This window comes from Microtus ochrogaster, unplaced genomic scaffold (genome assembly GCF_000317375.1).
Source record: "Microtus ochrogaster isolate Prairie Vole_2 unplaced genomic scaffold, MicOch1.0 UNK77, whole genome shotgun sequence".
NCBI classification, from domain to species: Eukaryota; Metazoa; Chordata; class Mammalia; order Rodentia; family Cricetidae; genus Microtus; species Microtus ochrogaster.
This window is the reverse complement of record NW_004949175.1, coordinates 525734-543103: the sequence shown is the minus strand read 5'-3', so window position 1 is coordinate 543103 and position 17370 is coordinate 525734. Positions and strand designations below refer to the sequence as shown.

The 17370-nt window shown below is 40.9% G+C and overlaps 1 pseudogene; it reads right to left on the bottom strand.

Moving 5' to 3' along the window:
* Positions 1-8381: 8381 nt before the first annotated feature.
* LOC101983041 lies at positions 8382-8903 on the bottom strand (annotated as a pseudogene).
* Between the last annotated feature and the right edge of the window lie 8467 nt (positions 8904-17370).

Genomic DNA, 17370 nt, shown 5'->3' with positions numbered 1-17370 from the left:
GGAGCCTGTCCTGGAACTAGCTCTTGTAAACCAGGCTGGTCTCAAACTCACAGAGATCCGCCTGCCTCTGCCTCCCGAGTGCTGGGATTAAAGGCGTGCGCCACCATCACCCGGCTACTATGTATCTTTTTGTTGGAGAATCAAGACCATTAATATTGAGAGATATCAGTAAACAGTGTCTATTTATTTCTGCTACTTTGTTGTTATGATATAGGTCCCCTGCCCTGATTTACTGTTCTTAGATTATTTATTCCTTATATGTTCTTGGATGTACATAACCTCTTCAGACTGAAGTTTTCTTCTAGTGCCTTCTGTGGAGCCAGAGTGGCAGATAGATACTACTCAAGTTTGGTTCTATCATGGAATCTTTTACTTTCTCTGTCTACTGTACTTGAAATTTTTGCTGGGTATAGTAGTCTTGGCTGGCATCTATAGTATCTCAGCACTTGTAAAACATGCATCCTGGGCCTTCTGACTTTGAGAGTTTCCATTGAGATGTCAGGTATTATTCTAATGCGCCTGCCTTTATATTTAACATCTTTTCTTTTATGCATTTATAGTTTGATTATTATGTGCCATGGGAGTTTCTTTTCTGGTCCTGTCAATGGTGTTTGGCATGCCTCTTGTACCTTGGTAGGCACCTCCTTCTTTTTCTCAATTTTATTTAGACTTACTTATTTATTTTATGTATATAAGTGCTCTATTGGCATATATGGCTGCAGGCCAGAAGAGGGCATCAGATCTCCCTATAGATGGTTGTGAGCCACAGTGTAATTGCAGGGAATTGAACTTAGGACTTCTGCAAGAGCAGCTAGTGCTCTTAACCACAGAGCAATCTCTCCAGCACAGGCGCCTCCTTCCTTATGATAGCTCTTTTCTATTTCTGTGAAAAAAAAATGAGATGGGAATTTGATTGGGATTATACTGAATTTCTAAATAATTTTTGGTAGATTCTATGATGTCTTTCCATTTTCTAGTTTCTTTCTCAATACCTTTCCTCAGGGGTTTAATGTTTTCATTGTAAAGGATTTTCCTTCCTTGGTTAGATCTATTTTGTTTATTTTATTTTATTTAAAGCTATTGTGAATGGGGGTGTGTCCATAATTTCCTTTTTAAAAAAATTTAACATTTATCTTACATAAAGTCGAAATGAAACTAAATGTGAACAACTTCATTCACAAACATTAGTCAAAATATATACATTTTAAAAGGAACAAAAAAGCTATAAAGGAAAAAAAAGCTATAAAGGTTTTTTTCCTAAAATGTGTTATATCATAATTTGGAAGTGAATTGCAGGTGGTCTAGCAACTGGAAAGGAAACTCCAAAAAACACATAAAAACAGTCATGATCGGCCCGAACCAGCAACCTCCACTGGAGCAGGCCCCCGTGAGCAACCTCTGTGGGACAAGGCCTGAGTCAGTGACCTCTGCCAGAGCAGGTCTAAGCCAGGGACATCTAAAGGAGCAAGGCCAAGACAGCAACCTCCACTAGGAAAAGCTCTTCACCAATTCCACATCAGAAAGAGAGCTGATCTCCAAAATATACAAAAAAAAACACAAGAAGCCGGGCGGTGGTGGCGCACGCCTTTAATCCCAGCACTTGAGAGGCAGAGGCAGGCGGATCTCTGTGAGTTCGAGACCAGCCTGGTTTACAAGAGCTAGTTCCAGGACAGGCTCCAAAGCCACAGAGAAACCCTGTCTCGAAAAAAAAAACAAAAACAAAAAACAAACAAACAAACAAAAAAAAACACACACACAAGAAACTTGACATCAAAAGAACAAATAATCCAATAAAAAATGGTGCACAAACCTAACAGAGAACTTTCAAGAGATGAATCTAAAATGGATGAAGGACACTTAAGGAAATGCTCAGCATCCTTAGTCATCAGAGAAATGCAAATCAAAACAACTCTGAGATTCCATCTTACACCTATAAGAATGACCAAGAACAAAAACACTGATGACAACTTATGCTGGAGAGGATGTGGGGTAAAGGGAACACTCCTCCATTGCTGGTGGGAGTGTAAGCTGGTACAGCTGCTTTGTTAAGCAGTATGGCGAGTTCTCAGAAAATTAGGAAACAATGTACCTCAAGACCCAGCAATACCACTTTTGGGTATATACCAAAGGATGCTCAATCATACCACAAGGACATGTGTTCAGCTATGTTCATAGCAGCACTGTTTGTCATAGCCATAACCTGGAAACAACCTAAATGCCCCTCCACCAAAGAATGGATAAAGAAAATGTAGTATATTTACACAGTGGAGTACTAGATAGCAGAAAAGAATAATGATATCCTGAAATTTGCAAGCAAATGGATGGATCTAGAAAACATCATATTGAGTGAGATAACCCAGACCCAGAAAGACAAATATCATATATACTAACTCATAAATAGCTTTTAGACATAAAGAAAAAAAACCAGCCAACAATTTACAATCCCAGAGAGCATAGGCAACAAAGAGGACCCTAAGAGAGACATACAGCTGGAGAGATGGCTCGGCTCAGTGGTTAAGAGCACTGACTGCTCTTCCAGAGGACCCGGGTTCAATTCCCAGCACCCACATGGCAGCTCACAACTGTCTGAAGATCCAGTTGTAGGGGATCTGACACTTTCACACCAATGCACATAAAATAAAGTTAAATAAAACTAAGAGAGACATATATTGATCTGATCTACTGAGAAATAGAAAAAGACAAGATCTCCTGAGTAAATTGGGAGCATGGGGATCATGGGAGTGGGTAAGAAGAGGGGGGGGAGAGGAAGGGGAGTGAAGCGAAATATATAGCTCAATAAAACAATAATAAAAGGGGAAAAACTAGTCGTGATCTCCTTCTTCCTATATTTGTTGTAGGTGTATAGAAAAGCTATTGCTTTGTGCATTTTGATTCTGTATCCTGACACATTACTGAATTTGCTTACTGTTTTTAATTTTCTGATAGAATTTGATCTCGAATGTATAGTATCATCATCTGCAAAAAGACAGTTTGACTTCTTTATTTGTATTAATAAGAGGTTTTTTTTTTTACCATCCTTATCATTCAGTGGAAGTGCTTGCACTGTTCAAGTAGAATTAAATTGGAATATGTTTCCGCTGTCACTTTCTATTAAAATGACATTCTTGGCTGTAAACAGAGACTGCTTGTGAGCACTTAGAGCTTTGGTTCCTTGGCTGTGTACAAGAAGTTCTCTCTCTCTCTCTCTCTCTCTCTCTCTCTCTCTCTCTCTCTCTGTCTCTCTCTCTCTCTCTCTGTCTCTCTCTCTCTCTTTCTCTCTCTCTTTTTTTTATTTTTTAGTTTTTCAAGACAGAGTTTCTCTGTGTAAGAGTCCTAGCTGTCCTGGAACTAGCTCTTTTATATCAGACTGGCCTCGAACTCACAGAGATCTGCTTGCTTCTGTCTCCCAAGTGCTGGGATTAACCACATGTGCCACCACCACCCAGCAAAAAGTTCTTTTTATTCTAGGAGTTTAATTTCCTATGAGTTCTCCAGTGACTCATTGGTCATTCAAAAAAGTATTGTTCAGTCTCCGTGCTGGATATATTTATGTCAACTTGACACAAACCATAGTCATCTGAGAAGAAGAAGAATTGAGAATAAGATGGGGCTGTGGGTCAGCCTGTAGGGCATTTTCTTAATTGGTGATTGATAGGGGAGGGCCCAGTCCATTGTGGGTGATGCCATCCCTGGCCTGATGGTCCTGGATTCTATAAGAAAGCAGACTGAGCAAGTCATGAGGAGTAAGCCGGTAGCAACACCCCTCCATGTCATCTGTGTCAGCTACTGCTTCCAGGTTCCTGCCTTGTTTGAGTTCTTGTCCTAGCTTCCTTCAGTGATGAAATACAATGTAGAAGTGTAAGCTGAATAAACCTTTTCCTCCCACGAACTTGCTTTAGGTCATGGTGTGTTTCATCACAGCAATAGTAACCCTAACCGAGATGGTCTCTGACAATTTCTGTTTCTGAAGTTAGTTTTGCTATGATTTCTAGTTTTAACCCACTATGATCTGATAGGATGTAGGACATTTTCTTTGGGTCTATCACCCTTCTTTCTTTTTTATTTATTAAGATTTTCTTTGTTTCCTATAATGTGCCCATTTTCAAGATGGTTCAGTGCACTGCTGAGAAGAATGTGTAATCTATATCCACTAGGTAGAACATTCTGTAGACATTTATAAAGCCCAATTGACTTACTGAATAATTTAACTCTGAGGAAACTTTGTTGATTTTTTGAATTTGGAACATCATGCAACTGTGAGAGTGGGATATATAAGTTTCATTACGTTGTAGCTAGACCTGTAGAGGTTTTTTATACCTTATCATGTCTACATTAGAGGTCTGAAGGCCCCAATATTTGGCCCTTGAATATTTACAATCATGTCCCATTGGTGAACTGGTTCCTTTTTATCAAACTATCGTACCCCTCTCTGTCACTTCTGATTAGTTTTGCTTTGATGGTTACAACAGATTATTTGCGCTTTCTGGTTCGCATGGTAGTTTGACTTCTAGATTAGATCCTTAGCTTGTGGATGTCTTTCCAAGCTAAATGTCTTTCTTGAAAAAAGATAATTAGGCCGGGCAGTGGTGGCGCACGCCTTTAATCCCAGCACTCGGGAGGCAGAGGCAGGAGGATCACTGTGAGTTCGAGACCAGCCTGGTCTACAGAGCTAGTTCCAGGACAGGCTCCAAAGCCACAGAGAAACCCTGTCTCGAAAAAACCAAAAAACCAAAAAAAAAAGAAAGAAAAAAGATAATTAGGTTATGTTTTTCTAATCTAATCCTTAAATTTGTTTATTTTAATTGGTGAGATAAGACCATAAAAATTCAAGGTGTAATTTGAAAAGGGTTTGGTTTTTTTCTCTGTGTGGTTTTGTTTGTTGTACTGGCTGGCTGTCTAACTGGCAGGTACAGCACTGATATTTGCAGGTCTGCTGTGTTGGGCATGACTGGTTTCTTCCCTGCCATTCTCTGTTATTCTGTCGCTTTTGTGTTCTGTATAATATTCTGAACTAATATTCTGTTTAATTTCTACTTTGTTTACTTATTTTTAAATTATTTATTTATTTATTGGTTTTTGAGACAGGGTTTCTCTGTGTAGCCCTTGCTGTTCTGGAGCTCACTTCACAGACCAGGTTGACCTCGAACTCACAGAGATCTGCCTGCCTTTGCCTTCTGTGTGCTGGGCGTAACGGCGTTTGCCACCATGCTTGGCCTCCTTATTTTTTTTATAATTTTATATACAGTGTATGATTGCAGTCTATTTCTTCCTAATAAGTAATAGGTAATAAGTAATAGTAATAAGTAATAATAAGTAGCTATACTGTGTACACACTGAATAAAAGGAACCCCCCCCATGTCATAACAACACTTAGCAGTCAATGGCTTTTCAGGAAAGAGTAGAGCCTCATGGGTACCTCCTTTTCACATGATGTAAAGGTGAAAATCCCAAGTCTGTGCTCATATCCATTGCTGCTGTGTATTTATCAGTTCAATGGCCATGTCATAACCAGAAGAGTTTCATAGCACCCTCTTCCATCCTCTGGCTCTTACAATCTTTCTGTATATTATATGTGATATTTTTCTAGACCTTCCAAGGAGTGATATAGATGTACCATCTCAGACTAAACTCTTAGCAGTCACATTTTGTCAGGGTGTTAACCAGATATGAGTCTCTTCATTAACTGTCACCATCCTCAGAAAGGAACTTCTCTCACCTAGTCTGAAAGCAACACATATCCAGGAATGTAAACATAAATATTTGAAATGCATTTTCATAACATGTCCACATAAAGAGACAATGGTAATATTTATTCCCTCGTTCCCATGCTCTCCCTATTTTTGCAGCGACAGGCTTTTGGACAGTTTTGTAGTACTAGATGTATACTCCTTCATGGAGAAAGTCTCCAAAATCAAAGCAGTTGGTTACTTCCAATAGAGTCATGCCATTATTGCACCAGTGAGCATAGCCTACCTGTTAGATCACTGTTGTAGCAAGGACAGGTTATATGCGTGAGGCTCCTGATGAAGTTTCTCTCCTAGCAACCTGCATAGCCTTTGTGGCACTCTGAACATGAGCCAGCAAAGAGGCTGTTTTCAGTTTGGTTCCACTTGGTTTTTCTTTGTCCTGTAAGAACGATGTGTGGTGTCTTCAGAAAAGGGGACTCACCACAGAGATAGTTTCTATTGCTCTGTTAAAACACTATGGCCAAAAGCAACTTGGGAAGGAATGGGCTTATTTCATCTTACAGCTTGTACGTCCATCATCCGGGAAGGTCAGGATTGGAACTCAAGGCAGAAACGTGGAGTCAGGAACTGATGCAGAAGCCATGGAGGATTGATCACTGCTCACTAGCTTGCTTGTTCCTCACAGCTTAGTCAGCTGTTTCTTATATCACCCAGAACTATCAGTCCAAAAATGGCACAGTCCACAGTGACAATCATCAATCAAGAAAACACATCACAGGCTTGTCCGCAGACAAATCTGGTGGGGGAATTTCCTCAGCTGAGGTTCCCTCCTCTAAAATAACTCTAGCTTGCTCAATTTGATATAAATCTAGCCAGGGCTAATTTCTCTGTCCAAAAATCATTGAGAGGTATCCTTTTATTAATAATAACAGTCATCATTATTTTCATTATATTTTTAGTTTATAGAGTAGTAAGTTTCTATGCCATTTTCATGCATTTATCTCTGGTCTACTGCACATGTGACTTCTTATTTCAAGCTCCTGCCTTGACTTTTTACAGTAGACTGTGACTTGGAATTGTAGTCAAATAAGACCTTTGTCCTTTGAAGATGCTTTTGTTAGGGTACCTCTGTTATTTCTGTCACAGCAACAAAAACAACACTAAAACAACTAATACAAACAAAATAATTTTTATGGAGCCAGTAGTACCTTGATATCCTCACCAGGAAGACACACACACACACACACTTACAAACAAATACCTCTTATTAACATAGGTACAAAAAATCTCAATACAAGCAAAAATAGATACAAGGACAGACATTGCACAACCATTTCAGTAAGTAAAAAAAAGTCCTTGACAAAATTCAACATCATTTCATGATTTTAAAAAACTTTGAGGAACCTAGGATTAAAGGTAATATATCTCAATACAATGAAGACTACATATATAAAAATCTTATAGCCAAAATCATGCTAAAGCAGAAAAACTTTAAGAATATTGACAGAAATCATGAAGACAAAGGTGCCCATTCTCATTACTCAATTCAATAAAGTTCTTGTACCTGGAGCAATATGAGAAGTGAAAAAAATTAAGTAGCTACATATAGGAAATGAAGAATTAAAAATATCCTTTGTTCTTGAGGTACCAGGCAGTGGTTGTAAACATCTTTAGCCCCCACCCTCAGAAGACAGGTGTAGGTAGATCTTTGAATTTGAGGAATTCAAGCACAGCCAGGGAAACACAGAAAACTCTTGTCTCAAAAAACAAACAAACAAAAAAAACCCATTTCTTGAGATATTTTCATTTCTGATTTCAAGTTATACCACACAAAAAGCAAACAAACAAACAACTATAACTGGGGGTGCTTGCATTCACCTTTAATCCCAGCCCTCGGGAGGTAGATGGATCTCTGTGAATTTGTGCACAGTCTGGTCTACAAGGTATGTTCCAGGACAGCCAGAGCTGTGACACAGAGAAACCGTCTTGTAAAAAAAAAAAAAAAAAAAAAGCTAAAAAGCTATAAGATACAGCTATAGTAAAATAGTAGACAAATAAATAACCAGTACAGAAAGAGATGCATGGATCAGTGGGGCGGAGTAGAGGAGCAAGATGTGAGCCGACATACCTAAAACGACCTAACTTTTGACAAAGATGTCAAACACACACATTGGAGAAAAAGTATCTTCAGGAAACAGTGCTGGAAAAACTAGATAACTAATTTTAATAAGATCTTTGTCCCACACCCTGTACAAAAATCAACTCCAGTGGATCAAAGACTTTAGTGAAACTCTGAAGCTGCTAGAAGAAAAAACAACGGGGAAAAACCAGTTCAAGACACAAGCATAGGTAAGGACTTTGTGTAAATGACTCCCCTCAGGAAATTAGGAAACAGTTAACAAGTGGGACTTTGTTAGGACCCCAGATAAAACAGGCGTTGCCATGGCTCTGGGTTTCCCACCAGAACTAAAGGAAAGACCGTATTGCTCAAGATCCAAATACTCTTGTTTCAGGACACAAAGACATCAGTGGGAAACTATCTAAGTGGTGGTTAGCTCCATGGTACTGGAGGGGAAAAGTCACCAATAGTCTTAACTTGTTGTAAAAACTGTGAGCTATAGTACTGACATGCAAAGCAAGACATGTCCATTGGTGGTATGATCATTATTAATATGAAGATAACCAACCACATTCTTTTTTTTTTTTAAGCTTTTAGTTTATTTGTCCTCTGGGAAATTGTCTGCAAACCACAGCAGATCAAGTCACCACGGATCTACTCCTTTGGCTGTATCCAATCTCCACTCACTTTTTGCCAGCACCAACATTGGCCTTCGCAGTCCCCCTAACCTTCTTCATTCTATTCTTGCGTTCCTTTCGCTGTTTTCGGGAGGTCTTCTTCTTCTCATAAAGGCCATGCCTTGCAAGTCTGTGTTTGGGTTCATTCTTCTTTGCATAATCGAGAGAATCATAGATCCTGCCAAAGCCAGTTGTTTTCCCACCACCAAAATGAGTTCTGAATCCAAATACAAAGATGACATCTGGTGTGGTTTTGTACATTTTGGCTAACTTCTCCCGAATCTCTGTCTTTGGTATTGTTGCCTTCCCAGGGTGAAGGACATCAATAACCATCTGTTTTCTTTGAAGCAGATGGTTGGTCATGAACTTCCTGGTCTGGATCGTTACTGTGTCATTCATGATGATGGCCGCGCCGAGCTGCTAAAGCCAACCAACCACATTCTTATCAGATTTTTCGGTCCATTCCACAGAAGAAATTGATGCCTCAGAATAGAAGAAACATGCTACTATTGACACTGCACCAAATTGTGTATGTCTGTGTTTATACCTGCATATTTACGCTACTCTCAAAGTTGGTCAGAGAAGCATATTTTTGCAGTGGGCAAAAAGTTAATGTAGAGGATCAAAATATGTCAAGATGCTGAGAATAAGTGATGTTGGGTGCCCAGTCCCTTAGTGGGACATCTATAGAACCTCATTTTAAATCTCAAGAAACAGCACAGAAGATAGGCCAGATTATAAGAGCTAGAAGATGGAGGGGGTACGGTAGAATGTTGCTCTCTATACATGGTATGACCACTGCACTGATTAACTCACAGTATCCCTAGCTACGTACATAAGAGTTGGTCTATCAACATTCTCTCATGGTTGGGAGGCAGACTCATGACCCTTTCTCCTTCCCTGGGGGCTGTGGTATCCAATGGTTGCTAAGAAGAGGGCATCCTATTCATCAGTGGTATATCCGGGGTTAAGCTGCCTTTGCGCAAGGAAACAATTCCATCCATGTTCACACAGGTAACACTAATTAAATTCAGCGGGCCACAAGAATATACAAAGTCAGGACTGTCCTTGTGGAAAGAAGAAAGTGTCAGTCAGAGGACAAAGGGGATAGGAGGGGAAATTGCTAGGGGATGTCATGATCAAGGTGTATTACTGATTTATGAAATTGTGAAAGCATGATTTTTAAAAGAGCCGCAGGAAGCCGGGCGATGGTGGCGCACGCCTTTAATCCCAGCACTCGGGAGGCAGAGGCAGGCGGATCTCTGGGAGTTCGAGACCAGCCTGGTCTACAGAGCTAGTTCCAGGACAGGCTCCAAAACCACAGAGAAACCCTGTCTCGAAAAACCAAAAAAAAAAAAAAAAAAAAAGAGCCGCAGGAATTAAAGAGCAACACATCTGTGAATCAATAAACAGGCTAACAGACTGGACAGATTGAAAGGAGAGACAAAGATGACTGAACATTTGAGAAAGCGTTTGATATCCTCAGCCATCAGTAAAATACAGACTAAAACAGTTTGTTTTTGTTTTATCTCACATTATTTTATTATTATTCTTTAGATGTTTGTTTGTTTTCTAATGAGAGACAGAAAGGGTGAGAAATTGGGAGAGGGGAAACTGTAATCAGAATATGTTGTTTGAAAATTTATTTTTAATAAAAGAAAAATAGAGGAAAAGAAAAAAAAAACTACCTTGAAGGGCTGGAGCGATGACTCAGAAGTTAAGAATACTGACTATTCTTCCAAAGGAGGTGGGTTTCAACCTCAGCTCCCACAAGAAATCTCACAACCACCTGTAACTCTAACTCCAGATGATCTGACAGCCTCTGACAGCCTCCACAGACACTAGGCATGCATATGCTATGTAGTCATACCTGCAGTGAAAACACTTATACGCATACAATAAAATAACCACTTTGAGAGTCTAGCCCACCATAGTCAGAATGGGTGCTGTCTCAGAGTTTCTGTTGCTATGGTGAAACACCATGACCAAAAGCACCTTCATTAGGAGCAAAGGGTTTTTTTGTTTGTTTCATATTGTTTGGTTGGTTTTGCTTTATAACTTATAATTCCATCACTGAGAGAAGGCAGGGCAAGAACCTGGAGGCAGGAAGTGAGGCAGAGGTCATGGCGGACTGCTGTTTACTGACTTGGTTTCTCTTTGTGGCTTTCTTTAGTCTGCTTTCTTATAGTACCCAGGGCCACCAGCTGAGGGAGGGATGGCATTGCCCACAGTGACCTGGGCCCTCCCACATCAACCACCAATCAAGAATACACCCCCAGTCTTACCAACAGGCCAGTTCTGGGGAACACTCCCTTAACTAAGGTTTCCTCCTTCCACATAACTCCAGCTTGTATGAAGTTGAAACAAAACTAGCCCACATGGCCACCACTGAGAGGGGAGGGGTCTCTGCAGGTGTCTAGGCACGGAAGCCAACTGTGAGGAGATGAGAATGAAAACTCAGTTCAGATGGACTTCATCAACCTCTATCAAGACTTCTAAAGGGTCTGATCTCAGGTGGTTTATTCCCAATGGTGGGTGTCCTCCTCCTCAGGGGCCATTGGCCACTGTCCTACAAGAACAAAGGGAGCAGAAGGCATGAGTTGTTCAAACGTCTGTGAGCGTGATGGACAGACTTCAAGGAGTCAGCTTCAGAGATCCAGCTCATATTATTGTTCCGGGGGTAAGGCATCTAAGGGTTCTTAGGGTTCCGGGGTGATTGGCCATAATGCAGCACCTAATTATCATAGGGGCAGGAAGCAATTGTAGGACTTCCATGCTGAGTCACCCAGCATTTGCAGGGAGCCTGTACATGTTTATCTTCCAAATAAGGACAAGCATCTGAGCTTGACACTCTCCAAATAAGGTTAGTGGAAAAGAGGAAGTCCCACTGAGAAAGGGAGTCCTCCATTTTGTGCCAAGCTCAGAGAGCCATCTGAACATGATAGATTGACATCTTAATAGCAGGGTTCTCCAATACCCAACATATTTATGTTCTGTACAATTTGGGGAAATGTTTCCTGGTATAATACAATCCCCAGTGTACAAGGAAGCATATTTGCATTGAAATTTGACTCAGGGTACATGTCATTTCCTTCAAGAAGATGGGTTTCAGAGATAGGCTATCTGTGCTTAAGATAGCTTAAGGGCCTAGGAAAGGCTCTGGTCTGGTTTTGGTCATACAGGTAGCATAGAGGTCAATTAGCCACCTCTGATTCTGGTTGTGGAGGCTTGGAGGAGCCTTTGGCTATATGGATAATGCAAGGGTCATTTATGCCAATAGGTGTCTCTGTTCCTGGTTGTGGGGGCTTGGAGAGGTCCTGGCTATAAGGGTCATTTGGATTACTAGCCACCTGTGGTCCTGGTTAGACTAGTTTGACATGGCTTGGCCCAACAGATAGCACAGATCACCAGCATATTAATCACTTCCAATTACCAGATTTCTGGATAAAAGAACTTTTTTTTTACATCTTTTCCATTGGAAAGACAATCCTGTGTGCTAACATTCCTGGTTTCTCTGGAGATGTGTGGGTACACGGACCTTCATGCTATGCTCCCAACATACCACCAAATGATAAATGACAGCAAATGTTGGAGAGTATGTAGGACACGAAGAACCCTTGCCAACTGTTGGCGAGAGTGTAAACTGATAGAACCACTGTGGAGCTTGAGTTTCTAGCAGCCATCTTGTCACCACGAGGGAGAAGCTACTTGATGAGGAGAACTTGATTCCTGACAGGGAAGAAGACAGCCATCACCTAACAATGACCCACGAGTACATTTCATGGTCAAAGTCTACTCCCAGCAGCCTGAGAGGATCTGAGTTCTGTGGCTGCTTCCATTTCACAGGACACACTGTCAGGATCCCCTGTGGACACCCAAAACGGCCAACGGTCCTGACTGTGTTTATGTATGAATCAGCCATGGAAGGAGCTGCTGGGCCACCACCCACCTACAACCCAGAGATGCCAAAGAAGACAGAGAACAGGTAGCCCGGGCCAGGAAGGGCTCACTGAAGGACAGAGAAAGCAACCTTGGCGCCCAGTGAAGCCATCAGGCACCTGCCGAGAACTCAGGACTAGTGGGAAAATCACCCGAGGACATCACCTCAAAGGAGGAGAGGTGGATTCTTGGCCTTCGGCCGGCTGTTTCCGGTCTGCAGTGAGGAAGATCAGCAGGTGGAGAGCATGAGGAGGAAGAGCTGCTCCCCTGGCAGCCACCACGCAGAGAGACCTCGACCATGTGACACAGCCCCACACCAAGGCCTGGCAAGCTGTGCATCCATCAGTAGATTAAACCAATTCAAGGGGGGGGGGAAGAATCACTGTGGAGATCTTCGCTGTGTTTTCTCAAAAACTAAAATTAGAACTACCATATGATCCAGTATCCTGGCTGGTTTTGCTGTCAGGCTGACAGAATTTGACACTATATTGGAAGCTAGAATTATCTTGAAAGAGAAACATCAGTTGAGACAATGCCTTCATCTGAATTCTTTTTTTTTGTTGTTGTTGTTGTTTTTCGAGACCGGGTTTCTCTGTGGCTTTGGAGCCTGTCCTGGAACTAGCTCTGTAGACCAGGCTGGTCTCGAACTCACAGAGATCCTCCTGCCTCTGCCTCCCGAGTGCTGGGATTAAAGGCGTGCGCCACCATCGCCCGGCCCATCTGAATTCTTGTAGGCAAGGCTGTAGGGCAATTTCTTGACTAATGAGTAATGGATGATTAGTGTAAGAAGGCCCCGACCACTGTAACGAGAAGTGCCACCTCTTTGCAGATGGTTCTGGGTGGCATAAGGAAATGGGTGGACACGAGGAGTAAGCCAGTAAGCCACGGCCTTCAGGTTTTCACACCGAGTTCATGCTTCTGCTTCCCTCAGCAATGGGCTATTATCTGGATGTATAAGATGAAATAAAACTTTTCCTGTACAAATTGCTTTTGGTCATGATCTTTATCACAGGAACAGAAAACCTAACTAAGATACCCACTTACACCCTCTTGGGCTTATACCAAAAGAGGTCAACACCCTACTGCGTAGATAGTTGGACACCTTTGACTATTGCTGTTCTTTTCACAATAGCAAGGAAATGGAATAAACTGTGATGGTATGGGATAAGTTGTGATGGTATCGGTAAGAATGGTCTCTGTAGGCCCTAGTTGATGTAACTGTTTGGGAAAGATTAGGAGGTATGGCCTTGTTGGAAGTCTGTTACTAGAGGCAGGTTTTGACTTTTCAAAAGACTCACACAATTCCAACTGTGCTCTCTGCCTCCAGTCTGAGGTTTGAGATGTGAATTCTCAGCTGTTCCTGGTGCCATCACGGCATCTAATTCTCTGGAACCACAAGCCCAATTAAATGCCTTCTTTCATAAGTTGCTCTGGTTGGTTTTTTTTTTGGTTTTTTTTTTTTTTTTTTGGTTTTTTGAGACAGGGTTTCTCTGTGTTTTTGGAGCCTGTCCTGGAACTAGCTCTTGTAGACCAGGCTGGTCTCGAACTCACAGAGATCGAGAACATTATAGTAGGAATTAGCTATAGTGGAAAAGTGAACATTATAGTAGGAATTAGCTAGACTGAAATGTAAGAAAAGCTCAGTGACATAAAGACCAAAAGCACAAGCTTGCTGTGTAGATTCGAGACTTCTATCTTGTGAGCAAAACAGCAGAGGGTAAAAATGCCTTTCTCAGTTTCACTTTAAGTTAAAGTTCTAAAATCTTTATACTTTATGTGTGTGAGCATTTTGCCTGCATGTATGCCTGCATACTATCTGTATGCCTGGTGCCCAGAAAAATGTATCAGATTTCCTGCAATTGGAGCTAAAGATGTTGGTAAGTCATCATGTGCTTGGAGTTGGACCTTGGTCCTGTAGAAGAACAGCCAGTGCTCTTACCCACTGAGCCATCTGTCCAGCACCAGATCAAAATTTTCTATTTTCTAATTTGTAGGGAGACTAAGCTAGAATCTCAGTGTTCTCTTGGGTATCTAAAATAAAAAAAAGGAAAGAAGAAAGGAAATTGCTTAGGATTCTCACAGCGAGTCCCTACCTTAGGAGACATCCCTAGCAGGTCCAATACAAACATGGTGTCTTGGTTACTTTTCTATTACTATGATAATACACCATGATGAAGGCAATTTATAGATATAGTTTATTCGGTGTTGTGGGATGATCTTTCTCTAAGTTGTGAATATGTATTTCTCTCATTGATTGATGATAAAAGCTGGTTTGGCCTATAACAAGGCAGAATATAGCTAGGTGGGAAAGCCAAACTGAATACAGAGAGAAAGAAGGGCAAAATATGGACAGACTCGAGCAGTTGCCCAAGAAACAAGATGTCAGCAGATTAGTAATGAGAGGCCCAGGCCCCCACAGATTCCATGAGTCCTTAGCTTTAGCACAATCCATGAACAGCCTGTATCTGGGTTCAGAGTCAGGGAAAGAAACACACCCTGAAAATGGTATCATACCCAGGGAATGAGACATTTTGCCCCAAACCTAGAGTCAGAGAGAAGTTACCAAACCCTTAAACTAGGACCAAAAGAATATACTAAGTCCCTAGATTCACAACATACCAAAGATATTTGCCTTGGCCACAAAATTAGGGTTAATGGTAGAAAGAACCAAAGGAAAAAAAAAAACAGTTTGGACCCAGAAACAGAGCCATCTCTGTCCCTGACTCAAAACCAGCCATTCCCTAAGCAGGGAAAATGGACCAATGAGAGCCTTAAGTAGTTGGAAATTCCCCTCAGGCGCAGAAAGCCCCCTTATATCATCAGAGAGCAGCCAATATCAAGCCTGGAAGTCTAAAATTCCCCCTCATGCCACTAGGGGACAGTCAGTCACAATTCCCAAGGCTTGGAATTCCAGGAGCCTCCCCCCACCCCCGTATAAACCCCTGGTTTTTGTTGCTCTGGGTCCCTCTCCTGCGCTATTCTTGGGGCTGCTGCTGCTACTTTGTACAGAAGGACAGACCTGATTTAACTCGTGAATAAAGACTCTTTGTTTTTTGCATCAGGTTTGGTCTCGTGGTGATGATTTGGGTCCTGTAATTCAGGCATAACAGTAAAAGCCATAGACACATGGCAATACATAGATTAATAGAAATGGGTTAACTTAAATGTAAGAGCTAGTTAGTAATAAGCCTGAAGCATAGGCTAAACATTCTGTAATTAATATTAAACCTCTGAGTTATTATTTAAAAGTAGTTGTGTGATGTGACAAAACAGAGAAAACTCTGTTTACATATTGTACCCAACACGGAACACATACATCCACATAAAGTCTGAAAACGTTTTAAAAAAGGATTATCGATACACAAAAAAGTCAGACATGGCTTCTTAGTGGTAGTCAAAATTTTTTAAAAAGGCTCTGTTTGCTGGTGCTGAGCAGATGAGCAGTTCTTTTCAGAGTTTCAAGGATTTCTGCCTTGGTACTGGCTCTTTTGGAAAGTCCTGCAATGAAGCACTCGATTGTGGTTTGTGGGCTAGCAGGCTGCATACTACTTGGTGGCAGCATGGATCCCACAGCTTTCCAGAGTTAGGGAAGTAAGCACGACTCTCATTGATACCTCTGCCATGTTGGGAAGCTGAACAGAGTGAAATAAGCAGCCAAAGCCACCACTTTGGTCCTATCCATGCTTGCTTAGCAATCTAAAGACACTTGTGGTCAGAAAATGAATACAGTTACATGGTAAAGACAGATTCAGACAAAAAGAAACCTCTAAACAGGCCACAGTGTATTTTTAAAAATGTACATAGCTTTGGGAGAGAGAATAAAAAGGGTAGAGACAGTCATAGATTAAAAGTAATTTAAAGAATATAAAGTGGGGTCCTTGAGAAAAGAATAGAATAATAAAATTTATGAGCCTCATAAAGATGTAAAGTACGCAGAGAGTCTAGATTATGTATATTATTGTGTTTTCTTTGGATTGTTTGACTGGTAATGAGCTAACTTCTAAGAGACATTTGATTGTGGGGGCTGCTAAGTTAAACCAACCTACATACTTTAGGGATATCTTGACTTTTAAAATCCAGGTCTAAGAATATGTTGCTTTGGAAAATAGGTTCTACTTCTGTTTCCACTGAGGATGAGAAGCAGCAGATATCTTCCAGGTTAATATGGTTTGATTGAGGAAGATCCCCTGGAAGGTCTCTGATGGAAACAATGACCCAGGTGATCCAACATCCACAACAGCTTCAAGGCTGCTGACTGAGATGGACCAATTGCACAAAATGCCCCAGTCGGGACTTTATCATAATTCTAAATTTTCTCATCATCCCTCAAAGATCACTGTAGTGGCATTTCATTTGTATTTTAATAAATGATGCTTACTTGAAGATCAGAGAGTAAAACAGATCAGGCAGTGTAACACACACCTTTAATACTAGTGGCTACACTAGTTGCCATAGAAACTGGGTGGAGCATGTCTTTAATCCTAGTGGTATCTGCCTTTAACTACAGTCCTAGAGAGGATTATAAAAAAGGAGGGCACAGCTCTCAGACATAGCCTCATTCTGAGATACCTGGAGACAGAATCAGCATTTTGGACTGAGGTCAAGGTAAGAGTCAGTATCTGGCTTCTTTGCTTTTCTGGTCTTCAGGTTGAACCCCAATATCTTAGTTTTTATTAATTGTGCTTCATGTGTGGGGCATGAATTTAAAAGAAAACCATTGTTTTCATTTAAGGAGGTTGGTTATAAATTGCTTTTGGTCATAGTCAATCTCTTTCTAAAAGAAAGGACGGTATTATATAAAAATGATGAAGAAAAATGAAGAAAATGGTATATTATTATAATAGAAAAATGGGGTAGATTACTGAACTGCTTTAATCCAAAAAAACAACTGTTAATCTCAAAATATTTTACATTGGTATAGATTTTTATTTATTGATTTAAATTTAAG